The sequence below is a fragment of the Sorex fumeus genome, unplaced genomic scaffold, assembly GCF_029834395.1.
Source record: "Sorex fumeus unplaced genomic scaffold, SorFum_2.1 ptg000002l, whole genome shotgun sequence".
In the NCBI taxonomy this organism is placed as follows: Eukaryota; Metazoa; Chordata; class Mammalia; order Eulipotyphla; family Soricidae; genus Sorex; species Sorex fumeus.
This window is the reverse complement of record NW_026606059.1, coordinates 58,197,852-58,225,815: the sequence shown is the minus strand read 5'-3', so window position 1 is coordinate 58,225,815 and position 27,964 is coordinate 58,197,852. Positions and strand designations below refer to the sequence as shown.

Genomic DNA, 27,964 nt, shown 5'->3' with positions numbered 1-27,964 from the left:
AGTGTGCCACTTTCTCCCCTTTGCCAATGCTGAAAGTTTTATTGGGGGAACTTCCAAGGTAACATTTGGGTAACATTCCAGGAGAACTTCCAGGACAACATTTTGAGAACCACTAGCTAAGGCTAGTTTCACTACTGTGCCCATTTTACAGATGATAAAGTCATGGTTCTGAGTGATAAAGCAACATGCGCATGGCAAATGGAGGAAACTAGGGTTTTGATCAAGTCTGTGAGTGCCTAGAACCAGTTATTTAGTGATTGCACACTCACGATGAATGATTTCACTATCTATTAACCTACTCCTCACACTGACCCTGCAACAGTTTCCATGCTTCTCATGACTATTTGAGTATCACCAATCATGCCTGAGGTCTTACTTACTCTGTGCCAAGCACTGTGTCAGTCCCTGAGTTGGTCCTTCCCAGGCATTATCCAGTCAAATAATTACAACCGTCTCTCCTATTGATACTGCATCTTTTTGTTCTATGAATGACAGCATGATAGTTCAGAGAAGTTACGAAGCATCTCCACAGCCAATCAGCCAAAAGGAGTATAAGCAGGTACATACATACATATGGACACATATATACACATAGATAGCCCACAAAACAAAAGTTATTTGGTATCATGAATAATTTTAAGAGTCTAAAGAGGACAACCTGAGACAGAACATATTGAGGACCTGAAAGGGATTTTTAAAGATTAAGGAGCAGCTGTCATATACCTACAAAGTACTCAATAAACATTAGCTTATAATGATCAATTTCAATGCCTCCAAATCATACCAGACATGGGGCTGCCTACATTGCCTACACATAAAGCAAACTGAAATCATAGTTCTTTTTGGATTCCCCGCTCTATGTTTTATGGAGTGAAAATTCAATCAGTCCATGCTAAACTTTGAACAGTTCAAAGTCACTGCATCTCATAAATCCTCATAGTATCCATGAAACCCAAGTGTCTTCGAGACACGGGGGCCTGGAAGACACCAGAGAGTTTACCCTGCTTCCCTGAATGCCTGATCCTTCCCACCTCTGAGTCTCTGACCCAGTCTGAAGCAGGTGGGAATGAGAGAGGGCAGAGGCAGCTTGGCTTATAGCAACCCCAAGTGACTGGCAATGAAGTAGAGTTGCAGCATCAAAAGTGAATAGCTTCCTTAGGGTGTCTATGGTTTCCATGGAAAGAAATGGAAACCAGACTTTGTTTTTTGTTTTTGTTTGAACCACAGTAGGCAATGCTCATGGTTTATAATCATAAACTATCAATCAGTCATAAGGAAAGAGTCTATTATACTGTCATAGGCAACAACATACTCTTGGGCAAGAGAAGTCAAAGACAAGAACTGGATATGACCAATGTGTGAAATCTGAAAAGAAATCAAAGAGAAAGAGATAATAAAATGATGACTCCCAAGGTGATTGGGGTGAATAAGTTCAAAGGCATTTACAGGTGCACACTTGCCAGGGAAATAGCTCAAAGGGCTACTGGAGTGCATGTGTAGGCATGCCCCTGCAAAAAATACAAACTTGTAGCAAAAATAAGCTTACAAACAAGTAGAAGTAAGTCATAGAGATCTAATATAGTGTGTAATGAATAAAGTCAACAATATTGTAGGTAAGGAGGCAATGTGATCAATATCAGTACAAATATATCAAGTGACACAAAGTCCGCCTCAAATTTCTGGAATTTCATGTCAAATTTATCTTTTTCTCTTTACACAAGACCTGGAAAAGTCTATTGAAAGTAATTGAAGTTGAGGAGGAGGGTTTGTTTTTACTTTTACTCTTCTGGTACCCCCTTGAGGGAAGAAAACAAGGAAAGATAGAATCCCTAGATTCTAATGTTAATGGCAAGGATCATCGCTGTAGGCATGATATGAGTTAGAGAAAGATGCTGGGCCATCTGGTCCATGGTCTTCAAGAACATTCTTAGAGTGGCAGAGTGACTAGTCACAGCCGCTGTGCTCAGCACTATACCTGGCATTTCAGGACTCACTCCTGGCGGTGTGCCAGGGACCATAGGGGGTCTCAAGATCTAACCGCAGGCAACACAAATGCCTTAACACTCATATTATCTCTGCAGCCCTCAAGAAGTTATTGACAGAATCCCCTTTTGTTCTGTTTGGGGGCCACACTGAACGATTCTCAAGACTTACTCATGACTGTGCTCAGGGAATACTCCTGGTCGCGCTGGGGGTCCTAATAGGGTGCCAAGGATCAGGTAGACTGCGTGCAAATCAAGCACCCTACCCGCTGTACTTTTATGGCTCCAGCCCCTCTATTAATAGATTCTTTTAAGATGAAGGAACAATTGGTCTCTCTGGTGGGCCAGCAACCTGCAAGAGATCCCCATTCAGGGCGGGTCCCATTTTAAGTATGCACCAATGGGGGCGGGGGGGGTGGGGTAAGGTCGGGGGAGGACACTATGACACTACATCAGTAATAAACAGAAGCAGGCCAGTAAGAGAATTTTGCATATCAGCTATTTTTATTGCAAAAGAAAAAGAAAAAAAGAAAAGAGTCTGGGGCCTCCAAAATTTTGGTAGAGACACTGGAGCCTTAGAGGGAGACTTAAGGAATTCGTCAAGCTGTTTTCTTCTCCCCAGCCCCAAGAAGCACAACTGCGCAAAGGTCACCCCGGGAGCTGGCCACGCAGTCAACTACCAAAGCCAGCCCTCCCCGCTCGGTCGCTATTCTCCACTCGAGCCACTGCGCCGCGCTCGCACAGGGCCACCTGTTGCCGCCCTGCGCCCAGAGCCGAGTCGCAAGCCGCCGCTAGAGTTCGTTCTAATTCCCCGGAGCAGAGGCTGGCCGGGAAGCCGCGACGCTCGGCGGCCCTCGCCTCCTCTGGGCGGGCGGAGACTCGGCGGAGCCTCCCAAGCCCGGGCTCCCTTTGTTTTCTCGAGGCTCTCGGTGTCCCCCACGCAGACCACCAGACCGCGTCCCTCTCCACCCAGCTCGGCGGCTGGTGCGCGCTCGGGCGGCAGCTCACCGCCGGGAAGATGCGAGCGCATCGAGATACCCACGGAAGCGGGAACGCAGGTCCAGCGGCGCAGGAATGCCAGGGCGCCGACAGGTGGCCCTTGAGATTGCGACAACGGCCGCAGGATCCCCAATCCGGGTTTAGCACGCCTCCGCGGAGCACCGGTTGGTTTGCAAGGCGCGCGGGACCCCGGACGCAAACGCACGGTTCCCGAGGCGGCAGGCACAGGGCAGCGAGATGCTCCTCCCGCGTTGGCACCGAGACGCGTGAGGGAGGGAATCGGGTAGGTGGGTGGGGGGTTGGGGACGGCGGCCTTGGGGATCCCCTCCCGTCGCGACCAGCCGACCCGATTCTGCGCGGGAGAGAAAGTTCCCTGCTTTCTCCGAGCCTGACGGTCGCGGGAGAACGGCTGCAGGCGAGAGTTTCGCTCGGCTCCCCGGGCGTCTGATTGTTTATTGACTCCGGAGGGGAAAAGTTTGAAGCTCTAGAACCCAGCTCAGACCTGGCGCAAGCGGAAACCTCGGAATCTCCCCCCCCCCACCCCCCCACACACACCCTCCCCGCCCCTCCGCCCCGCTGTCTCCCCTCCCGCAGCCAAAAGTCATTATATAAGCTGGGGGCGGGGTTGGGAGGTGGTGGCTCTTCCTAACCCTCTCGGGTCCGCGGAGTCCTCTCTGGAGCGATTCTGGGAATAAATGTATCGTTTAGAAATAAATGTCACTGTTGTTATTATTTCGCGGAAGCCGGAGGCCGGAGGAAGTGCAGGCAGAGTCCGGGGCGCCGGGCGCCTCCCCCCTCCCCCCCAACCCGGGTCCCCACCCCCGTGCACTGCTGCCCTCCGGGCGCGGGGTGGGAGTCCCGCGAGGGTCGGGATGTCACCCGGTCCCTGCGAGCAGCCGCGCCCCCCCGCCTCCTCCCCCACCCCGAGCTCGGCGTCGGCCGCTCCACGTGGTCAGGATCAACAGTTAGTTGAGCTCATCAGTGACACCTTGAACTTTTCATAAAGAAAAGGAGTATTGCAGCGGGGAGACTCGGGCCGCCGCTCCTCCGGGTGGCTCCGAATCGTCCAGGATGTCGCACTCGTTTCCCCCTCGCAGAAATGCCACCGAGTCCGTTACCGGGCTCAGACTTTGGAAGTTAATTTACAGCAACAGCAAACCACCGCCACCACGGCCGCCCCGCTCCACGCCCCGAACCTTGGCTAGTCACCAGTGCCTCCAGGGCCAGTTTCTCCCTCCCCCCCCACCCCCCCACCCCCCAGCTCGCGTCTGAAAATGACATTTCGCCGGCGTCTCGGGAGGGGGGCTGGATTTCACTTTGTAACTTTCTGCGGAACCCGAGCCCGGGGTGGCAGCTCGGGTTGGTGGTATCGTATGCAAATACGCATGCTGACGTTACAGATCATGTGGGTTTTGGCGTAGATTCCCCACTGATCGAGACATTTTCCCCCCCTCTTTTTTTTTGCCCCCCCTTCTTCTTCTTTTTTTTTTTTCTTTAAAAAAAATTTTTTTTCCCCCTTGCTCGCCACTCTCTCGTTGCGGGGGCTTGCGCGGTCTGTGTGTCTGGCAGGCTGGGCGCTCGCGGCTCTTTCCCACGGAGCCCGAGCCGGGCGCCCGGAGGGGAGTGGGGAGTGGGTGGGGGGAAAGCCAGCAGAGTTCCATTTTGGAACGCCCGTGCCGCGTCTCCGCGTTCCCGGCCCGGGTGTCCCCGCGCTCGCCGCCCCGGCGCAGGTAAGAAACTTCGCCCCGGCGCCCAGCACCCCCTCCCCGCCCCCCGCGCCCGCGCATCGGGCGCCGGCCACTCACTCCAGCCCAACTTTCCCACCGCCGCCGCCGCCGCCGCCGCCGCCGCCCGGGCTCCCGAAAACGTGCGGTTCCGGGGACTTGGCCGCGACTGTGATTGGAAGTGGGGTGGGGTGGGGGGTGCGGGAGGAGGGAGGCGGAGGGGGTGCAGGCTGGGGCGGGCTGCATGTGTGTCGGGGGGGGTGGCTGGGGAAGGAAGGGGGGAGGAAATAAGAGGATGGAGGGGTGCATCATTGGGGGGGAAGAGTTTCGATGGCAAGTTTGGCTCCAGGGGCGCGGGAGCGCGAGGAGGAGGAGGAGGAGGAGGAGGAGGAGGAGGAGGAGGAGGAGGAGGAGGAGGAGGAGGAGGAGGAGGAGGAGGAGGAGGAGGAGGAGGAGAGCAAACATGTCTACGTTTCCCTATGTCGACATAAGCCACAAAAAAATATGGCGTCCGCTTTCGACAGGGCGTTACGTAGCCCCGACTCGCCTTTTATTCCTGCCTTTCGCCGCCGTCTCCCGCGCCCGTCTGCGCCCCGCCGCCGCGCGGGGGTGCGGGCGGGGCGGCCCCGGGACGCGGCCCCGCGCGCGCGAGCCGGCTGGGGCAGGCCGGGGGGCTCGTGTCTGCTCCCCTCCCTCCCTCCCTCCCTCCTCCGCTCTCCCCGCTTCTCCCCTCTCCTGCCGGTGACGATTCGCCGTAATGTGGTGGCAGGAAGCATGACGCCGTGGGCTGAGGCTGCCGCCGCCGCCGCCGCCGCCGCCGCCGCTCGCCGCGCTCCTGGCGGCTGCAGGCGGCGGGGCGCCCCGGCTACCTGGCGGGGGGCAGGGCCCGAGCGCCGCCCCCCTACCCCCCAGCGCACCCCCGACGCCCTGCTCAGGTGCCGGGGAACTCGCGTGGGGAAGGGTCCCGGGGGTGGAAGGGCTGTGGGGAGGGGGCGCGCGGACACCCTCCCCCCACCCCCTCCCGCCCCTTCCCAGCCCGCTCCAGCCCAAGTTCACCCCGGGCCCGGCAGTTGGCGCTTTTCGGCGGCCCCACGAGAGGTTCCTCGCAGCCGCGGTGGCCGCGTCTTTGTGGCATTCCCGGGAATCGCTTCGGCAAACTTGACCTTATTCTCGGGCGCTGGTGCGCAAAGTTGGGAAACGCGGGGGAGACCTCGCAGGATAGCTACCAGCAGCCCCCAACTCCCGTAGCCTCTTCGCTGCGGGGTGCTAGGGGGACACGGAGGAAGAGGGGCGTGAGTTGGCAGGCAAAACTTGTCCAGGGAAACCAAGTTGTCATTTGCTCAAGGCAGCCACTGGTTGATGGGCTTCACAGGGCTGGCAGGGGAGATGCGGAGATGCGGGTCTGGGCCTTCTGTTGGTACCGGAAAGGGGGGGGGGGGGTCTGGGAAGGGGTGGCAAGGACTTTCTCTGGACCCACCCCAGTTTGAAAGAGTTGCTCTTGAGAGATCACTGTCATTTCCCCGGAGAGTTTCTCCACCTGCCCTCTAAGGATGGTCTTCTCTGCCCGCAGTTAGCAGTCACCAGGTCTGAGGCAGGCCCTGATGGAGAAGGCAATCCTCCTCCCTTCATCCCCCATACTCATCCTCTGAAATGCACGCAACACATGCACAGGTGCTGGCTGAAGTGAAGGGGTGAGAGTCCAGAGCCCTTCAAGATCTCAGTCGAAGGGTAGTTTCCTACTTACGAGGACCCAGAGTTTAAGCAGCTCCAACCCAGGGCAGTTCAGTCGAAAGGCGTTTGGATGACAACCAAGTGGAATAAATATCTTGTTAAAACAGCATATTTCTTAGTAAAAATAGATGAATGGAGTCACCACAGGGCTCAGAAGGGACCAATATAAAGGTTTGATTTACATTTTAAGGGAAAGTTATGCAAAGCTGTGTGACCATGCCTTTTAAGGTCAGGGCGGGGGGACAGAGAATCTACAAGGTGAAAATGTGATGAAGCTGAACTGCTAACTAGACCTTTGATCTGGGGCCACATCCAGCAGTGCTTTATGAACACTTGGGTCCTTGGGTGTTTTCACAGGCTTGCACAGGCGTTCTTTGGGCCCATGGGATGTCTACGCAGGGCCCAGCTCAAGCTCATCAGGTAAATTAACTCCCCATAAGAGAAAAATTTAAAATGACACCATTATTTTATTGGCACTGGAAACGGGTATCCTCCTGACATAAATGGGGTGTGGTAAGGAAAGGGGGCTTCTCCCCAACTGTGTCAGCCATAGACAGCCACATGTGATTTAGTGGGAAAGCCACGCTTTCCACCAAATTAGTAACCACGGTGTTTGGTAACGGTTGCTAACGCTTAACTGTTTCAGAATGACAGGAACAACACTGTCTGTTGGGTTTATCTTTTCATTCTCACCATAACCCGATGAAGTGGATGCTGCTGCTTTTTCTTTGAACAAGGACTATTAGGACCCCCAGTCTACAGCTAAGGAAGGAAGGTCGGCCTGGAGAGGGGAAGGAGTGAGTGAGCCCAAAGCCACACAGCAGAAGCTAAGTCACAGTTCAAAAATCTGCCTTCCATCATAACCTTGAACAGGCTACAGAAGTCCCCCAATGTGGGGGATTAGAGTTAGAATGCTAAGTAAAGGGTCAGGTACAAACAGTTCAGGCCCAATGTTTTCCGGTGTAAATTCCAGAATTTTCCTGCATTTTGTTTCTTTCATTTGTTTAGCAACTATATGTTGATTTATTTGTTCATCAGCAACTGTGGTATTCATTACACTAATAGGAGCCTGCAGTCATTAAGCACAGAAGCCATTCTAAGTGCTTACAATTAAACTATTTTGTCTTTGTGACAACCGTGTTGGATAAGTATTCTCATCCTCTCCTTGTTATAGATGAGGGACCAGAGGCCCGGAGGTCCTCTAACTTGCCCAAGACCAAAGAGCTAGTTAGCCAAGTGCCAGCCCCCAGAACTGGACCCCTCACCCTTTCTCCTCACTCTACAGTGGGTCTTTTCCTTCCATGTCTTTGGTTATAACAGTGATGAGACAAGGCAAGCAAAATAGACATGGTCCTGGTTGATTCTGAACCAAATGATTTCATCGGAGGACCTGCTTCGGGTATGGGTATGTGTCGTTTTTTCTGTTCAAGTTTTCAAGAACCAGCAGAGGATGAAGTGAGGAGTTAGGGGCTGCAGATATCTTGGAGATGTGACCTGAGAGACACAGCACCAACACGACCTCAGTGGAGCAGAGCCAAGCTCATTCCAGGCACTGTGGAGATGCTGAAGTGGGGTTGAGGAGCCCCCTTTGCCCTCTGGGCATTTGAACAGACTGACGGGGAAAACCTCATGAGGGCCAAATCCAGAAGGACTAAGAGAGAAAATTATCTTCTGTGAAAGCAGAGGGAAGGAAGGATGTACTTTGGGTTCTCCGAGGATGTCACAGAGGGTAGCCCAGAGAGGGTCACATCTGAATTCACCTGTAGATTAGATGGGCCAAATAGCATCATGTGAATTCAGCAGCTAGGAATAAAATCATCACCATCATAGTTTAGCCACACTGACCTTATTTGTTTTGTACAAGAAGGATAAATGAGACTATACCTCAGCTGGGCTGTTGGGGACCCAGGCTCTGTGTTTCTGCTCTTAGCACACAGGCTTTTGGCCTCCTGCCTATTGTCTCCCAATAGCAAAGTGGTTGCTGCATCTCCGAGTTTCACACCTGCATTCTAGATATGCATAGTGAGTCAAAGAGCATGTAACTCACATCTCTATGTCTTTGCTGCCCTGCTTGGGGAGAGCTTCTCTCTTGAGGATGTGCTTACCTGCGTGAATGGAACTGTGCCTTATGGCCATCCAAACCTGCTATGGATGGTAAAGCACTTACTTTTTACATTTAAAAAACTTTTTTGGTTTGGGGGCCACACCCAGTGATGTTCAGGGGTTACTCCTGGCTCTGCACACATGAATCATTCCTAGCAGTGTTTGGGGGATCCTGTGGGATGTTGGGGATCGAAACCAGGTTGGTTGCATAAAGTATTTACTTTTAAAAAGGCATCTTGCACTCCTGAACAAATTGGGTTCAACTTGTAAGCCGAATGGGGTAAATAGAGGAATGGTTTCTTTGGTTGGCTGATGAGTTATGTGTGGCCTCAAGTGAGAAGAAGAAGGGAGGTTTTCCTGAGGAAGGTAAAACGAAGTCCTGAGTGCCATTTGTATTGTGGGAGTTTCAGGATGTGTGGGGGGATGCAGGTGTTAGGGTGTGATGAAAGGATGGTTGTTCAAAGATGATGGGGTAGGTGGGTCTTTTCATCTTTTCAGGAACTGGGGAGCTATGGCAGCCTTCTAAAGAGGGAATATTATGAGTTTTCGAAAGGCAAGACTGACAGTAGGCCTTGTGGAGATAGCAACTTGGTTCTTATTTGAAATAAAATGAATTCTGGAAAGTTTTAGACCAGGGGACCAATTTTGCCTTAGGACAAAAAGAAGACAGCATGCAATAAGAAGCTGAGGGATGATATTAACCCTGTGTACCCCAGCTCTTACAAGGACTGACTGCTCTCCTTTGCAAACACTTTGTGAACTACCCCTGCCTCCTCGCCCCACCCCACCCCACTGACCACCCCCACCCCCACCCCCAGCATCACTCTTGTCTTCCTCTTCCTGTGGGTCAGGTTCTGGAGTCCTGGCTCCAGAAAGTCCGCCCTTCCTTGGCAGAACAAGGACAGACATCTCTGATTCTCTTGTTTTAACTTATTACTTTTATTACTCTGGGCTATAACTTCACCTCCCCAAACCTCCCTTTTCCTTGCCTCTAAAATAGAGATCATTCTAGCAACTGCCTGAAGGGTGGTTGGGAAGCTGAGGAAGAAATTTATAAAAGGGTTTGGCACAGTGCCTGCCACAGATTGTGCTCGGTTACCTGTCATCCCCAACCCCACCGCTGCAGGCAAAGCTAGATGGGATTTTGTTGTACCATTAAGGGGTCGAGTAATTAACATGCACGGATTTTAGCATCAATTCGAAGAGCCAAACCGTCCCCGTCTCACTAGTCTTCCCCTCACCCCTCACACACTGTGTGTTTATTTGTGGCAAGCCAGAGCAGCCACTGGGCTGGAACCTTCTTCTGGACTCTCCCAGGGAGGCCCTGAGGCCGTGTTCAGGTAGAGTAACGTGCTGTGTCATGTCCAGTCCAGACAGTGCAGGTCTGGGAGGACGTTGGGCTCTGCACATGCGCCCAACAGAGACTATAAGCTGGACATGGCGTTTCATGTGGACAAAGTGGCTTCGTTTATCATCGGGGGTGGAGGGGAGGAGGAAATCCCCTCCAGTCCCCTTCTCCCATCCTTTTCTGAGCCCCCACCCCTGCACTGAACAGGTTGTAATTTTAAGAACAGCCACCCACAATCTGTTTCCTGTTCTTCCGCTTGTAGTACTACAGTTAAGAGAGGTTGATTGACAGGGGTGCGAGTGAGCCTGTGTGTGTGTGTGTGTGTGTGTGTGTGTGTGTGTGTGTGTGTGTGTGTACACGCATGCATCGACAACAGACTCAGGGAGGAAAATCAATCATGTCAGCTTTTGCCCAGGCTGTGGATGGTAAAGGGGAAGGTCCACACCTGGTTTACCTGGCAAGAGGAAACTAGCAACAATCCTAGCCTCCATTTGCTGTGAGATTGGGTTTGGGGAGTGGGCACGTGTGTCGCTAGGGCCCGGAGAGCAGGCACATTGGGTTAGTTCCTCCTATGGGGAGGGATGCTCCCTGTGGGCAACCCCAGTAGACTGCAGGAGAAAGGAGGCTGCTGGGGAGAAGGGCAGAGGGGAGAGGGGAGGGAATGCATTCCTGGCTGCAGATTTTACTTGGCTTAGTCAGAGGCTACAGCTGTAGCTTCTGCTGCCCAGAAGATCTTGCAGGGAAACTGAGGATAGAGCAGAGTGTAGATTAAAAAGGAGGCAGCAAGCAAGGACCCAGCAGGTATGACAGTTGAGACCTATGTCCAGGTGGATGGCAGAGAAACTTGATGGGTCAACAGAGCTGGCATGACCTGCAGCCATTGGGCTCCCTGCCATCAGTCTTGTCACTCTAGCTCATGAGAGTGGAAGAAGATGAGACTCCAACCAAAAGAGAGAGAGAGAGAGAGAGAGAGAGAGAGAGAGAGAGAGAGAGAGAGAGGTGAGGAGAGATGGTGCAGCGACTGCCGTTTGCATGGGGAAGTTCTGGGCTCCATCCGCAGTGCCACATGGTGCCCTGAGCCCTGAGCAAGATGTAGCCCTGAGTACCTCCAGGGCATCCTCCTCCCCCTTGCAAAAATAAAAAATCAAAACAAAGCTCTCTCTGCCACCTAGACACGCCACAAACACACATGCTATCTGCTAGTGAAACACCTTTCTCTTGCCATGTCAGTGTCAGACAGTCTGAGGGTGAGGGTGCCCAAATACAGGAAGCCTGGGCACGTTTTCCAGACCTGAAACCTTATTTCCACACCCTGAGCTCAGAAATGTTCCCTGGTTACTCAGAGTCACAGCAGGGAGGTCACAGTGTCGAGACTTGAACTCAGATGAGCCTGTTTTCAGAGCTGACGCTCTTAGTTGCCACCAGGTTTTTCTGGGGACCAGTCCCACCCCAGCCCAATAGTAGGTACTGGAAGAAGAGACAGTTCCCATGGATTCCAGTGTGTGGTGGGCCTGGGCATGGGAGAGCGCATACATATAGACTTGCATAGGTATGTCTGTGTGCGTCAAGTAATGGGGATCCCCCTAATCTTTGCCTGTTAGCACAGTCTCCCCAAATAACCTGCCCCCTCAGGAAAGACAACGCTAAAACCTCTACCTGTGCCTCTAGCAGAATATTATCAGGGAGCAGGGGGTGTGGGTGGGGAGGCTCTGTGCCCTTTCAGTCTCATCCTTGGCTCTGGAGAACAGGAATTGGGGTGCTGAGAGCTGCCAGACTGGACCCTGGGAAGGACCTGGGTGTCACTCTCAGGATACAGAGCAACTTTGCCAGTCAGAGGGTGAAGGGGTCAGCGGTGGCAGGCATTGGGAGGGTGGAGAATGGCTGTGTTGCTGTTTTTATATAATAAAAAAGGATCATTGTAATTGGGAGCCCTTGAATCATAACACGCCTGCCTATGGCTCTCTCCAGCTGCAGAGCCATTGAGTTAAATAGCGCACAGAAAACTCCTTTCAGCTGATATTACTTTCCCGCTGTTCTTAAAATCTGAAACTGGGCTGAATCGCTGTAACAACAAAGCCGCCTCGGGCTCCCGCAGCCCCTGGGTGGACCCAGGGCCCCTGTGGAATCTCCCTGCCCCAGAGAGGAGGACGTTCAGAAATGATTGTTGTTCGCTCTGCCTCCTGGTCTTTTTGGAAATGGCTCTTTTAAGATATTTGCACAGAGCCTGGTGAGAGTGGGGTGCCAGGGCCAAGTTTATTGTGGGTGGTGGCCCAGAGGGGGTAGGGTGTGTCTTAGCTTTGGGGGGGGGGTGTTGCAAAGAGGAGGGCTGAGAGAATGGAGGGATAGTCCCACTAGCCGCTGGACAAAGAGAATGGCTGGGCCAAGAGATTTCGGGAGAGAAGCACAGCATCTCGCCTCGCCTCCTCTAACAAAGAGCTCGGAGGTTTCCTCCGCCTGCTCCTTTCTTCCGGGGAACTTGGTGTTACTGAATTGATTCTGAGCCTGCTGTGAACTTCTCTGGAGCCATGCAGTTCCAGAGAACCGGAAGGCCTCACTTTCTTTCCAGGAACAAGGACTGTCGGGCCCATGGAGCCCCCATCCCCCACACAACCCCTCATGGAAATGCTCTGGAGCCCTCCGCGGGCTGGTGTAGACATTCCAAAGATCCAGGGCTGCATTCTAGTGTGTGACGGGACAGAATGGGATGTTGGCCGGACTGCAGCACTGTTAAAAAGGGGACTCATGGGTCTCCTGGTGCAAAATTTATTGTCTTCTAGGGTCCCAGAGGGGGATTTGGGAGAGATGAGTCTCATAGCAACATAGTAGAATCAAAGTGGAATCAAGGAGTATTCTGACTAGTAAAATCTTGGGGGTTCACTCAAAGGAAAAAGGCCAAAGAGAGGGAAGAAAACTTGCACAAGGCAACACAATCACGTGGCGGCATAGCTTGCCCACCTGTTCCCTCAGGTTTTCCTGGAGTACCCTGTTCCTACGGGTGCCCTCCCCCCTCCACCTTTCTCCCCTGTCAAATCAGCAAACACTATGAACTGGTAGTTAAGAAACCAGTTTCCCTGCCCTCAGACACTGAAGTCTTTGCAGCCACAACTGCAGCCACCAATGTAGCAAGCCCTGCCCGGCCTCAGAGTCAGCGTGTCAGGTCCCCCTGATGCCAGCATATCCTCGTAGCTGGCCCTCCCTGACATCATGAACATGATGCTGAGTACTTTTGTGGCTTAGTCCCTGATTCAGGAGGTTGTGTCAAAGGAGTCGGTTGGGGGCTGGAAGGATAGTAGGAGGCTCAGGTATCTGCATGTAGCTGACCCCTGTTCCGTCTCTGGCACCAGAGTAGAGCAACAAACACACTGGGTGACCCGGAGAATCTCCAGGACAGCAGGGCCTGAGCAGTGCCACATCCCCAGGAACTTGCATTAAACTGGCAGCCTGGCTAGCTCAGACTCTCCAGGAGGAGCACCAGGCCTCCTGGCCACTGCTTACTGTCCCTCTTCCTCCCCAAAAAGACTAGGCTAGCCCCTTTCACAGGTGAGGAAACAGTTCTGGAAAACCCATTGTGCAAGGTTTCTGAAATTCAAATTCAGGAAGCTTTTCACCACTGGGTGTTTTTTCTCTTATTTATTATTTTTTGCGAGGGGCTAGGCGGGGGGGAGGGGGGGCTCCCAAGTGGTGCTCAGGGGCCCCAGGGCTACTCCCTGTGACACTCAGTTGACCAACAGGATGATTCAAGGCTAGGACACAAGGATCACTGTCTTTCCAGTCCCAGGTAGGTGCTTGAAATACACACACACACACACACACACACACGTATATATAATTTATACAGATACAAATAGTCCCTTACAAAGCTATTCATGATTAGGTTTCAGTCATACAGTGTTCCAACACCCATCCCTCCACTAGTGTACATTTCCCAGCACCAGTGAACCCAGTTTCCGTCCCATCACCCCCCCCATCTCCCAGCCTGCCAGCCTGCCTCTATGGAAGGCTCTCTCTCTCTCTCTCTCTCTCTCTCTCTCTCTCTCTCTCTCTCTCTCTCTCTCTCTCTCTCTCTCCCTCTCTCTCTCTCCCTCCCTTTCTTCCTCCCTCCCTCCTACCTCTTTTGAGCATTGTGGTTTGCCATACAGATACTGAAAGGTATGAGGAATATCCCTTTGCCCAGGATACACCCTCTTCTCCTTCCTTGCACCGGTATGTCTCCAGGGAGAGGACCGTGGCTCCCCCTTCATCCGTCAGAACCTGTGGCCCAGCCAGCTGCCAGCACTAAGGAGGACAGCAAGGACAGGTGTGCGCCCGCTGCTTGTCAGAGAGCTTTCTCACGCACAGGGTTTCCCCTGGAATTGTTTGAGATGCCAACTGCATGCAGAGCGCATACCCCGACACTGTAGCCCAAGTTCTTTGCACAGAGACCCTGGGGGCCAGCAGTGCTGCCCAAACTCCAGCACGGGGCAACCAAGGCCTGAGCAGGTTCTGCCCCATCAGGCACGCTGCCGCCCAGAACAGCTGGTGGGGAGGTCACTTAGGGACACTGGCTCATGGTGACTACCCAGTTGGGTTTCCCCAAAATGGCCTTAAAAATAAAGGAATTTTTATGGCACTTCTGGCAACTTTGAGTTGAGCCACAGATACTTGTTGTAGCATAGTAGAGAGTACCAAGATTGTAATTTAAGATTCCTACTGTGTGCCAGACCCTACACATGTACTGGAATTATCCTGTTATTTTTTTTAAAAGTCTGGATATAACTTACCTGCCTTAAAATATACCCTTTAAAATGTAAAATTAAAAATTTCGGTGTTAATTTTTAATACTAAGTGGTGCCATCATTGCCACAAAGGTACTTTCAGAACATTTCCATCACCCCAGAAAGAGACCCTGGGCTTATTCATAGTCACTCCAGTCCCCTCTCCCTGTGTTTTGAGGCAACCACTAATCTACTTTCTGTCTCTATAGATTTACCTTTACTGGACATTTTATATGGAAGGAATTGCATAATATGTGGCATTTCATGTCTGCTTCTTTCACTTACCCTGATGTTCTTGAGACTTATGCATATGGTAACAGGCATCAGTACTTGTTTCTTTAGTGAAATTATATTCCATTGTACAGTTTTATTCCAGCTGGATTAGTCTGGGCTGCCACAACAAAGCATCCTGTGGGTGTGGGGGAGAGGGTCCTTCAAACCCAGACCTTGATTTTCTCCCAGTCCAGGAGGCTGGAAGTCCAAGATTAAGGTGTCAGCAGCTGGCTTATTTCTCAAGGCTCTCTGAGCTCTCACAGGAGCCTTTCCTCTGTCAACACCAATTCAGAGCATCTGTGTGTGTCCAGATTGCCTATTCTGGTTTGGTTTGGTTTGGTTTGGTTTGGGGTTTGGATACATCCAACTATGCTCAGGACTCACTCCTGGCTCAGTGCTCAGTAATTAAACCCAGGCCAGCTGTGTACAAGGCAAACATCAATCGACTCCTCTATCTCTCAGGCCCAAATTACCTCTTTTTATGAGAACACCAATTTCACTGGATCAAGCCTTGATATAATACCTTATTTTAACCAGATCACCTCATCACCCACACTGTTTCCAAATACACTCATATCTGAGATGCTGGTGGAGGAAGGCTTCAACATCTGAATTAGAAATGGGTTGGGGCAGGGACACCTATTAGCCCATGCTCTTATCACATTTTTCAGTCATTTGCCTGTGGAATGACAGCCGGTTGTTGGCACATTTTAGCCTTTATAATAATGCTGCCGCGATCCTTTTTACACATGCCTTCAGATAGACATGTTTATATTTCTCTTGGGTAGATACCTAGGGATGGAAATACTAACTCATGTAGTTTCTGTGTATTTAATACTTGGGGAAATCACCACCAAATTGTCCTCCCAAGGTGGCAACTATATATATTTTTAGGCACCATGATTTACAAAGTGGTGAATATATTAATAACAGAGACTCTTGATGTACTTTTGATATTCCATCGTCAAACCCACCACAGTGTCAGGGTCCCTCCACCAATGACCCAAGATTCCCTCCCTCCACCACACCTCCTTAGCAAACTTTAAAAAAAAATTACTCATTATAGTTGAGTCACAGCTATGCTGTAACCTTTTTATGCTTTACACCCGAGAAAATGACGAAGGTTCTGATTTCTCCATATTTCAGCCAACTCTTGGGATTCTTGTAAATCCATTTTACAGGGGAGGAAACAGGAAGGGGAAGGCCAGCCACATGAATAGAGAGCATTGGAAGAGATGGTTTGAGCACTTTCTTACCCAATGTGAACTGGATGGAGCAAATGAGGCACCTCCTCAAAAATTCTCTCTCTCTCTCTCTCTCTCTCTCTTTCTCTCTCATTGCTCACTCTAAGCCTCTTCAAGTGTATGCTTGGCACCTGAAAGAGAGTCCTTCCTTAAATGTTACATCCTTACCTCACTGGCCCGGCTTGGCCACTACCCTTCCTTATGTATGGATTCCACATGCTGGGGGGACGGTGCGGGCAGTATACACAGGTGACCAAAGCACTACGATTCCTGGGAAATGCTGTCATTCTAACTGAAGGATTTACACATTTGCATCCCCCACGCAGCTGACCTTGCTGTGCTCCCAGGTAGAATCCCTGCTGAGAGAGCTGTGTGTGAATGAAGCTCCTGGCCTAGGAGAATGAAGCTCACGTTTCCCTAGGGGTTCCCAAACACACCCATTGGCCTCCAGTATTGCGGAAACCAGAGAACAATTCCCATAATTCTCATGCCCCAGACATGATTCTATACTTGATGCATGATATAAGGAAAGTCATATGAAGCCAGGGAAATAATGACGAGATTCCTGTCTGCTGAATCCATCCCCCTCTGATTAGTCCTTGCTGGGGTGATGTGGGAGGTGGAGGACCTGTCTGGGACAGATCTGTATGTAGATGAGCCTGCTGGTTCTTTCAGGATTGGGGAGGGGTACACTGATAGATCCTAGTAGCATCTGGGGAGAATCAATGTCAAGAGATTTGGGTGGAAGATATGTGTCAGTAGCAGCCGTGATGGAAATGACGAGAGCTGGCTTGCTCAGTTTGGGCAAAGACCATGTAAATTCTGCACATGAATTCCCCACTTTTACTTAATAAGTGAAGCTGTAAAGACTGACTGTTGGCCAACTCATGGGACCAAAGGTATTCCGATTTCTTAACTTCATTGACATGGCAGCTCTAAGTCTGGTCCCCTCCTACTGGTACACCCCAGCCTGCCAGGTCGTTGTTCACCTCACATACCTGTTCCCTGTGTACTTCCCTCAAAGGGGTTTTCCTGTCCTTCTGGCTGCCTCTAAGACACTAGAAATCAATAGGATTAAGTCCAGGCTCCTGAACATGGCATAGTGGCATTTTGAGAGCTGATATCTCCCCATCAGTCTTATTTTGCTGTAACCCCACCTCCACCATCTTTTCACCTCCACATCTTAGCCATGTAAAACTGACTCCTGATCCCCCAAATTTGCCATCCCTTTTCCTTTCATTCCTTTCCACAGATAGATTTTTTACCTGAAAGATTCACCCTCCTCACACCAAATTTAGCAAAATCTCCTCATTCCTGCTAATAATATTACTTGCTCTCTCCTCCAAGAGGTTGGTGTGTCTCAGAAATAAGCCCTTAGAAATCTTAGCGCATGAATCAGAATCTCTGGGCACAGTTCGTCCCTAAAACATGGTGAGCCAGTCCAAAGAGAGTTTCCTCTCTGTCTCTGTGTTCCCAACACCCACACAGGAATGGCCCCTTGAGTAGATGCAAAATGAAGTCTCAGCCACTGGATGGTTGATGAATGAGGAGATAACTCTTTCCCAGAGCCAATGTGGGGAATCTGCTCTGCTCAGTAGAGCACAGCAAAATCAGAGTTGCTGTGCGCTGCTGCCTCTGGTGGCAAGTTCTTCACAGGAAGTGGTCACGAGTACTTCCGGTCCAGACTGTCTTTGACCCAAGTTCAGCATCTGCTTCAGTCTCTGCTAATTGGCCTGCCTCCCTGGCTCAGTCAAGCTGCCTCATCTGAATATCTGGTCACAGGGTGCTGCCTGGTGTAAATCATCCCCCTGACTCACTTTATCCTTTATTTTCTGGGAGACACACAGTTTCCACCTTCCCACATAGCACCTGAAACAGTATCACCTGAGTTGGTGCAGGATCTTTTTCCTGTTTCCTACACTAAACTTTGAAACTGAGTTGAATTCCCAGGACAGACTTCTGTGTCAGAGAGAACCTGGTGCTGATTCTCTTCACCTCAGGTCGCATCCTGGCCAGTGGGTGACAGCCCCTTCCATGGGATCTGGTAAGGCTCACATCCCGAATCACATATCTAGGGCTTGAGGCCAAACTCTAAGAGTAGTCATGAAGAAAAAGAGATCAATTGATTGGATGCCCACTCTATTCCAGCCAGTGAATCAAGCACGTGGCTTACCTTACTTAACTTTAATGTCCCTAGCAATACCTCTTGGTAGAAATCACATTTCCCTATCTTCATTTGACACTGGAGGAAATTGAGGCTCCATGGAGTCAACTTGTCCTGATTTCACAGTAAATGGCCAAGCTGAGATATAAAGCCAGTACTGAGTGACAGCAAAACCCAGGTTCTTGCCACCTCCCAGTGAGCAAATTAGGTACAAGGTATTAAGATTCTGTTAAGTGGGGCAAAAGATAGTATAAAGATTAAAGCATTTGCCTTGCATGCAGCCGAGTCTGATTCAGTCCTCCAGCACTGCATGTGAACTCCCAAGCACTGTCAGGAGTGATCACTGAGCACAACTGGGTGTGATCCAAAAAGAAAAAATAAGTCTGTTAATTGCCTTAACAAATGGGATTCTCCACCAGAGTTTCAGATCTTTCTCTTCCTGGTGAAAGACTCCATGACTAGAATAGCAGCATCTTTTTCCTCTCCCTCCAAGTGCTTCTTGGCACCAACACACAGCTTCTCACACTCAAGATACTTGTTCTCTATCAGTTTTATCACTATTTCTTTCCCCAGGGGAAGGGGCAGAAATAGCTGTTAGAGAGAGATGACTAAATTTTCTAAATCTTCATTAATACTCATAACCAAGCCATCATGTGTGATAGGAAAAAACGATCTTGATGAGATTTCAAGTGAGTGTGGGTTGCAGTTCTAGGCAGTAATGAGATGCTCTGTGACAGATGTGCTTGAACCCTGGAACAGGCTCTGCATATGATCGACCCCTGAGTGGTCAGGTTAAGCCAAACTAAAATGCAATGACAAATAGACCCTACTGCATACTGGCTGAACCAAGCAAGATGTATTTCTTCCTCTCAGCAAGAGTACTGAAGGATCACAGCTCCTCAAGAAGGTTTCTTCCAAGCTGTGGCCAGGCATCTAGACTGCTGAAATGTTGTGCAAACAATAGGCTATTAGAATGCAGGAGCAGGGGAAATAAATATTAAAGGGCAGGCCACAACTCTTTCAAGGTGTCACTTTTGCACATGTCATCTCTGTAGGGGACCAAAGGTTGTGGGGAAATAGGAGGGTTTGGCAAACTGTGTGTGTCTCTGCCCCATGAGCCTGGGGCTGGTGGTTCTGGTTCGGGACCCACATGGGCATTGCTTCCCATGGCCTTGTTGAGGTTTCAGACAGTTAGAAGTACCTGCGGCACAGCCCAGACCTAATTGAGGCTTCCTGGCATTTAGTCCAGAGTCACTTTGGCTCTAAGGATGATGCTCACTTGTCCTACTCCAAGGAAGGAAGATCCTGATGATCTGAAGGACACAAAACCTTCTATTTTCATTTTTGCAGCATATTACCTTTCTAACATTTTCTGGAACACCATGACTACTTGGATTTTGCATCTAGCATTCAGTCTGGCATAAAGGAAATTAGCATTTAATGAATCTCTAATTCCTGCCAAGCACTTATGATGCCAAGCACGATAGTAGCTCTGATAGCTGGCCCTTACCTGGACACATGCAGTGTGCCCGGTGAGTCTGCGTTCTCGAGGAGAAATTTACATACCCCACCCAACTCCTTCAAGAGGGCTTCAGCCTGATTATCTGCCTGTAATCACTGGGGAAACTGAGGCTCAAAGAGGCACAGTCAAGAGCTAAGAAGAGGCAGAGCACTGCTTCCCGGGTAGCTGGTTCTAAGTCCTGTACTCAGGGTGTGAGGTCAGGAAGCGGGGAGGCGATGCAGAGGAGGCCAGGGAGTAAATGCCAGTGCTATTCATGCAAGCTGTCAAATGCTTATGTGTATTCATCTCTGCCTGCGCTTTTCCGTGGGTGTCAGAAGTATTAGAGAGTCTGGGTGCTTTGTTTATTCATGCAGGAGGTAGTCCAGAGCCTACTATGTGTCAGACAACACTTGGGCTACTATGGTAGGGAAAGAGATACTGCCTTCACACTAGTTCTTTGTGGAACTTCCTGGAATTTTAATTTTAATATCGTTGAAAGGTAACCTAAAAGGCTTGCTCACAGCATCCTGACCAGGAATAGTCATTAGTTTTCATCTTGGCTTGAGCAATATTGTATGAAGGCCCTGCCCAGGAAATAAGGCCCCTCTTTAGCCAATGGAGTTGATGATCAGCCAGCCGGTGTTTGCTGTGAATAACTTTGCATAGTTCCTGTGTCCAATAGGCAGCCAAACCGTATTGAAATACAACATTTGAGGTCACCTTGCCCAAACTATGAGGACTTAGGAGGGAGAAACCAGGCACACTCCAAGTTGTGAAAAGTCTGTTTCCTATAATTGGGCTGGAGCGATAGCACAGCGGGTAGGGCGTTTGCCTTGCATGAGGCCGACCTGGGTCCGATTCTTCTGCCCCTCTCAGAGAGCCTGGCAAGCTACTGAGAGTATCTCATCCACACGGCAAAGCCTCGCAAGCTCCCCATGATGTATTTGATAAGCCAAAAACAGTAACAGCAAGTCTCACAATTTGTTATGAGACGTAACTGGTGCCCGCATCAAGCAAATCATAGAACAATGGGAGGACAGTGCTACATTATTATTAGTAGTAGTAGTAGTAGTAGTATTGTGGGGGAGGGTGTTAAGCTGCATTCGGGAGAGCACAGGGACTACTTACAGTTTATCGTTTGGGAGTCATTCCTAGTGGTGCTTGGGGGACCATGGTTGCCAGGCCAAGAACATGGACCTCCCACATGCAAAGGCAAGTGCACTGGCCCTTTGAGCTCTCTCCCCACTCTGCTTCTTTAAAATGTTTAGATATCCAAGCTCACTCCTGAACAGTCAGAAATATTCATGAGACAAAAAGTGTTCTTCCCTCTCCAGCACTCACATTCAAAAATGTTAGGGACACCTTATAGAACCCTCTGTGGTACAGTGTTTATGCCCCTTTGACAATGTGCCTCATCACCACACTCAGTGCCCACAGCAGGGTATCGAGGCATGCCTGTGCCTCTCAGTGCTGATGTTGTTTTCTTGTTGAGATTTTAGTCTTAGAGTTTCATGCCCAGCTCCCTGACAAAATGATTCATTTGAAATTCCTGAGGGCTGGGGATGGTGAGAACCTTTCCAGAGAAACATATCCACTAAGTTGTATAGTATGCGTGCCATTCCTAGGCTCATGAATTCAAAAGCTTGGTACCCAGTAAATAACACTGTGACTTGCTTTTCTCTTTGGGAAGAGGACCTGCTTATAGTCATCATGGTTATCTGACAGAGAAAGGAGGAAGTCCAGGGGCTCAGACCTTGTCCTAGAGAAGGCTCTTGGGGTATGAATAACTTCCTTCTTTCCAAGATTCTGGAATAACCCAGTTTCAACCCAGTCACAACTCCTACTCTCTGTCTATGCTTTGCACAAGTAATAGGCATTTGTTTTAGTTTTGCTTTGGGGGAGGGGGTACACCCAGTGATTCATAGTTTACTCCCAGCTCCTTACTTAGGGATCATTCCTAGCCAAGCCAGGGATCAAGCCCAGGTAAGGCAAGCACCCTACCTGCTGTGTTCTTACTGGCCCCTTGTTTTTGCTTTTGAGAAAAGAAAATGCTTCAGGTTTGTCCTAATTCATCTAGTACAACTAGAGGAGCTGCCTATAATATAAACAGCTGATGATTGAAGACAGGAGGTGAGCCCTCTATGTCCCTTTCACCCCCGTCCCATGCCAGCCTTTTCCTCTGTCCTGGGTTCACATAATGGTTGTAACCAGGGCAGTAGCGGCCCCAAGCTTTTCTGCTCTGCTTGGCGCCCCCAAAGGAAACTGGTTTTGTGAGTACAGGTCTCCGCTTCTGCAAAACTATGGGTCAGGGTAGCTGAGAGCCCCAAGGACTGGAGGACATGCTTGGCCTGTGCAGGCCCAGGTCCAATCCCTGGCACTGCCTGTGGTTCCCTGAGCATTGCACGGGAGGGCTCCCACCCCCCCCCAACCCCCCGAAGCACAGAGCTGGAAGTGACCTCCAAGCACTGCCAGGTGTGGATCAACCCTCATTCCCCAAATAGGTGGTTAGTGTGTGTCCTGGGTGTGTCAGGATAGTGGAGCCCCCACTTAGAGAGCTGCAACAGCCACCTCCTGGACAGACGCTCAGTGAATATTTACAGGATTTCTGAGGCCTGCAGCCCCAAAAGGACCCCAGTGACATCTCTCCAGGTCGCAGGTGGTGGGGGATTGGGCACCTGCATTTCAGGCTGGCACCCGATGAAATATCCCTGCACCCCAGACCCAGGTGAGCAGCCAGTACTCCAGTGCTGGCTTCACTATGAGAATAGCGGCGGTCATTTCCCAGGCAAGCCTTTCCCAAGGGAAGAGGGGTACAGGGGGCATGGAGGGCCGGCAGCTGAGTCCCATTAACCTCCAGGAACTAAAGAACAAAGAACACTGCCCCCCTTCAAAATCACATGGGAGCCTGCCTGAAACATTTACAAAAACCAAACATAAAGCCTCGACTGGGAGTTGGAGCTTGTACAGACAGGTGCTCACGCACAGAGCTCAACCCAGTACAGCTGGGCCGTTTCTTTTTTGGTTGGCCAGAGCTAGAGCTAGAGCATTTGGTTACAACTTGCAAAGCAGAAAATACACAAGGAGGTTGGTAGTTTTGTCTGGTCAATTCCACACTGAGATCTTGGAGCTCTTCAGCTCTGTAAATGTAGGTTTCCAGATGAATGAGGAGTTCTACATGTTTTGAATAACTTTATTAAGTCATTGGTTTAGTTACAGACATTCAATATTCAAACCCACCAATGGATTCAATAACCAATCCCACCACCATTGCACCTTCCAACCACCGTTATTTCCAATTTTCCCAACCCCTCTTGAGTCTGCTCCCATAGCAGGCCCTCAGTGATTTTTCTTACATTGCTTGTTATAATTTGCTAAAAGGATGATCAAAAATTTTTTTCCTTAGAAGAAAGTTAGTGAAGATTGTTCTATCTCACCACAGAGACCTGAAGCCCTTGTATAAGAGATTCCTAAATTGAGGAGCTCCACATTTGCATGATGTTAGTTTAGAATACGGATTCAAGAAAAATGTCCTGGCCCTTGGCCTGCACAACTGGACCATTTCCTAACGTGCACTTTATTATCTGGAATAAAAGCTTCACCAGAAAGATAGACCATTTCTATCCTTTTCCTTGAACAAGTCAACAGGGCTCTTTCCAACCACTCTAAAATAAGTGTGTGGGCACTGGAGCATAGCATAAAGGAGGTAAGGTGTTTGTCTTACACATTATCAATTCAGGTTCGATCCCCAGCATCCCATATGGTCCCCTGAACCCCACCAGAAATTACCTCTGAGTCAAAGCCAGGAATAAGCCCTGAGCACTGCTTAGGTGTGGCCCCTAAACTAAAAAAAATAAATCGCACTGCACTGTAGCACTGTCGTCCCGTTGTTCATCAATTTGCTCGAGCAGGCACCAGTGATGTCTCCATTGTGAGACTTGTTACCATTTTTGGCATATCGAATACGCCATGGGGAGCTTGTCAGGCTCTGCCGTGCGGGAGAGATACTCTCAGTAGCTTGCCGGGCTCTCTGAGAAGGGCGGAAAAATCGAACCCAGGTCAGCCGTGTGCAAGGCAAACGTGCTACCCACTGTGCTATTGCTCCAGTCCCTTAAAATAATAAATAAATAAATAAATAAAAAATAAGTGTGTGACCACAAGAGAAAAATTCCAAACATAGGCAGGTGGGGGAGAGGGGGGATGGTGGAAGGAGGGGAAGGCGGAGGGGGGATAGGTCCTGGAGAGTACCACCTCTGATCTTATCTACTGACTTAGTAGAGAGCAGGACTTTAACCCCCTCCTTGGCCTCAGTTTCCTTGCTGGTAAAGTGGAGGTGGCCCTTCAGTGTCAAGCTACTCCTCTCAGCCCCCTTCGGGCTGGGGTCCCTAATCCACAGGAGCTGGATTCGGCGGGTAGAAACTGTTAGAGGCTTTCTGGCTCTCTGGCTCCCTGGCTGTCTCTGAGCTGCACCCCCCACCCCAACTCAGACCTTGCCTGAAGCCTGGTACAACCCCCTCACCAGTGACCCTCCTGAAACTGCCCGCAGAGCTGTGACTCCCCTGGAAAGCCTGTGGGGTGCTGAGCAAGCAACCAGTTCTGCATAGCTCCCCCACTGATCCAGCCAGGCGATTTCAGGGCGGAGGAATCTGCCACTGATTCACGGTGACGCTCCGGAAAAAGAAAGGGAAAGAGAGAGAGAAACTCAATGGCCACACTCAGTTACATAAGATGACCGTCCGGCAGTCCTGGAGAAGTGTGTTTTTGTTTGATTGAAATGATCCGCAAAAGTAAAACATAAAATTTAATGTAGCATCGTAGAAAACATGTAACCCCTTTTCTCCCCTCAAGAATGTCGGTGAAAGCAGCCAGTTTTGAGAAACAATGCCCTAAATATTTTCCTCCCTCTCTTCCCCCAGCCCTCAAAGTTCTGAAAACAAGAATTTCCTTCTATGAGGTTTGTCTGATCTAGAATGGCAAGATCAAAATCACCTCTTTCTGAGGTCTCTAAGTATAAATGCTTTGTTTCTTTTGTAATAAAGAAGCACTCACAGATTAGAGAGAGGAGACAGAGGAGGTGGGGAGAGAGAGGAAAAGACAGACAGACAGACAGACAGACAGACAGACAGACTGTGGGACCCACGGGATTAGGCAGGTTCTCCACCCCCTGCCTGGCCGGGGAAACTGATGAGCAGTGGGTGAGGGGGACAAAGCTGGCCAGAACTCCCTCCACCTACCCCCGCCCCCCTGGAATGCTCTGTTTATTTATTCACGCTTGGTGGATCCCTCTTCTCCAGGGAAATCATTTCTTCCAGGGCCTGAGGATGTTGGCAGGATGTCCCCAAGGAAATCTTTCCTCCCTGCTAAGTTAGAGTGGAAAGCAGGGAGATGCTTGAGCGGAGGTGGTCAGCCCGCAGGCGGGGCTGGGGTCCTGGTCAGCCAGCGTTGAGACACCCTCTCCTTCCTTCCCACTTACATCTGGAGCTTGGACAGGGTGCAGTGACTCTGGGACGTGAGGACTTCAAAGTGAGAGCAAGAGGCCCAGCAAGTTCCTCCGGATGTCGCTACCCCACAGCCCCAGGAGCAACCCAAAGTGGGGGCATGGGGGCGAGGTTGCGGGCTCAGGTGGGAGAGTGGTGACAGGCTTGCCACGTAACCACCCACAGCACCTGCTCAAGGCTGGCTGGAGGCACTGACCCCCTCCTGCTCATGTCATGGATCTTTCCTGCAGAGCTGGATACTGCAGCCACAATCACTCTGCAAGGGGGCACAGAGGCAGGTGGGGGGCACAGCAAGGGACACTTTCCTGCCATGGTGGCTTCTCCCTGACCCTCTGGACCAGAATAGCTATTTGCGGGCAATTTTGGAAAGTGATGCTTTAGAGCACTGGGGGATTCGAATGGCAGTGCTCGGGGGCTTCTCTTGGCTCTGCTTAGGGGGTGTCTTCTGTTGGTCCATGAGGACCTGTGCAGTGCCAGGGTTGAGCTGCAGTTGGCTGTATGCAAGGCAGGTGCCTTACCACACTGACAAGTGTGCAGTGATCTGTGCTCATTCAAACCACATTCAAGTATGAGCCTCTGTTGGTACGAGCCAGCATCAATGTGTTAACCCCTGTTCTCTCTCTCCAGCCCTAATTCTTAGTCGTGGGAGGTGTACTCTGTGGTTCAGATAGGAGCAGCATCCCAGGTGACCCCACTCCAATAGTATCTTCCACGAGTATCTTCCCTCCAGATATAGCAATCAAAAGTGTCTCCAGATGTTCTGGTGTCTCTTGGGGCTGGGACGCAGGTTGTCCCTTGCCACCTACCCTCCAACGGGAGCTGCAGTCCGCACCATACTCTTCCGATTTCTCTCCACAGTAGCCTGCAAGTTTGTGTCCCTTCACCCCAATGGCCTCTGCCTTAGCCCTGCACTATATTCACCTGAGACACTTTGCTGAAACTCCCAAGGTCCCATCACTGCAGATAATTAAATTAGACTCTCAGGAGTCTGGCTGGTCTGCTGAGCCAGCTGGCCTGCAGGTCTCCGGAGGGTGAGCATCCCCTGAGGGAAGCCATGGTACATATGGCCCACGGTGGGTCGATCTAGGAGAGAGGAGAGTGTCCAGTACACAGGAAGACTCATACTGAGGGCCAGCAAAATGCTCCAGAGCCCATCCACCTGGGTAAAGTTAGTTAATAGGGCATCTTTCATTATTATTCATGCAACATCCATGTGCTGGGTGCCATGTAGGCATGTATGACACTCACACATGAATCCCTGCTTCTTCTGGGTGTCTCCTTCCTCCTGGATAGCAAATATTCCCATGTATGAGTTCCCTCCTTTGGAAATAGGAGGAAATCCTACAATGATGCCATTGCCAAACTGGAGAAACACAGACACTGAGCACCCGCTGTTAATAAATCATTCCTACAAACACTGGAAAGGAACTGAGTTTCTCTTATTGGGCTTTGCTGTGTAGTTTCCCGCTTGAACTGCATCATACTAGCTGTGATGCAGCAAACGGGGAGCCCTGTAACTGTGTAAGACACTGCTTGGTGCCCTGACCCTTCAGGGTTGGAGTTACAGTGCCCCCTTCTAATGAGCCGGCTGTAGACTATCTGTATTCCCTATCCCTAAAAGGTCACCCCCAAAAGACTCAGTAATACTGCTGATCAGCTGTGAGCTCTAATAAACTCGAGCTCTTTCTTGCTTGGGATCTAAACACAAGCTGCCTTTCTTTGGCCTCCCAGAAGCAAAACCCAAGACTGAGATTCAAGGTGCAGAGAATTCAGATGAGAAGTAAAGAGGTTCTCCTGGGGGAAGCCAGAAAGTGAGGCCAGGAAGGGAAGGCGGGACTCAGGGAACATTTTTAGCAAGTTCCCCCTCCCCGGGAGACTATGGGCCTCTTCCCTGGGGTCTGAGAAGTAGAGGACTTACACCAGCTCTATCTGAGCCTGGATGCAGGCTCATTCCCCTGCACAAAGGGACCTGTCGAACACAGACATCCCCAGGTAAAAGTGAGCCCTGGCAGAGGCGGGGGAGGATGATCAGGCACAAAACTGTATCTGCCTAGACTCAGAGGAGCCCCTCTTAACTGGGATCCTTTACTGAGTTGTTATTTATTGAGCACCTAATGTACAGTGATGTACCCTAGGCCATCGGCTGGGACTGCCCTGTATAAGCATCATTTCCACAAGTATCAACAGCCAAAAGCCAGGTGCCCGCTCTGTCCCCCCATCTCTTCACTGTCAGGGCTCACATCCTGTCATGCCCCCTTTTCAAGCTCTCTGCTCCAGGAGTTTTGAATTGCTTACAGCCCCTGAAAAAGCTCCTCCTCTCTCTCTCTCTCTCCTCCTACTTCCAGACCTTCCCACATTCCAGGCCCTCTTCCTTGTTCCCAAAATAACAGCCCATATTTGTCTTTTTCTTGGGTTGAGGAGACAGTGATTTGGGGCTACACCTGGTGGTGGTGCTTGGAAGTTATACTAGTTTGTTTGATTTGGGGGGTTGTTTTTGTTTGTTTGTTTGTTTGTTTTGCTTTTTGGGTCTCACTTAGCAATGCACAGGGGTTACTCCTGGCTTTGCACTCAGGAATTACTCCTGGCTGTGCTCAGAGAACCATATGGGATGCTGGGAATTGAACCCAGGTCGGCCGCGTGCAAGGC

At 50.5% G+C, this 27,964-nt stretch overlaps 1 protein-coding gene across 1 annotated transcript in view; it reads left to right on the top strand.

The window, feature by feature from the left end:
• The first annotated feature begins 3,830 nt into the window (after positions 1–3,830).
• ZHX2 (zinc fingers and homeoboxes 2) overlaps positions 3,831–27,964 on the top strand; it is a 175,750-nt gene continuing 151,616 nt past the window's right edge. The window contains exon 1 of the mRNA XM_056110763.1: positions 3,831–4,711. The gene's annotated coding sequence lies outside the window, so the exon portion shown is untranslated. The remainder of the gene's footprint in view (positions 4,712–27,964) is intronic.